Here is a 424-nt window from a genome sequence, read left to right as displayed (position 1 = left end):
TATGGACACAGCTAGAGGGGTCAGTTAGAATCTATTCATAGGGAACCTGTAGAAGTGAAAGTATAAAGAGTTTCTACTACTCTTTATGAGTGCTAATGAGCAACTCCTCCCCGCTAAAACACAGCTTTTGCAAGAGGACTTGACATGTCTGAATCACAATATACCATCCTTTTCCAGGAGAGCTAAAGGCATCTGATATTGATTCATTGTTGTTGATCTACTTGGATATACCCTTTCTCAACTCATGACTTATTATTGATGTTTTTTCCTTTTAACCCTAAGTGTCTTTGGATCCTTTTTAAACTCTATGCATCCTCAATTCTCTCTGCAAGGTGGCAGTATATCCATGGATATTAAAATATATACCAGTGCTACTTTAGGGAAACAAGGCCCTCTAACATCCACTTTTGGTCCACCTCAGGAC

General features: G+C 38.9%; 1 long non-coding RNA gene across 1 annotated transcript in view; it reads right to left on the bottom strand.

Annotated features, from left to right (window-relative positions):
* Positions 1–424, bottom strand: part of LOC104999655 — a 15,057-nt gene that overhangs the window by 325 nt on the left and 14,308 nt on the right. The gene's annotated exons all lie outside the window — the stretch shown is intronic.

Source organism: Bison bison, unplaced genomic scaffold, assembly GCF_000754665.1.
Source record: "Bison bison bison isolate TAMUID 2011002044 unplaced genomic scaffold, Bison_UMD1.0 scf7180017864360, whole genome shotgun sequence".
Lineage (NCBI taxonomy): Eukaryota > Metazoa > Chordata > Mammalia > Artiodactyla > Bovidae > Bison > Bison bison.
The sequence above is the reverse complement of the archived record's forward strand: the minus strand, read 5'-3'. Positions and strand labels throughout refer to the sequence as shown.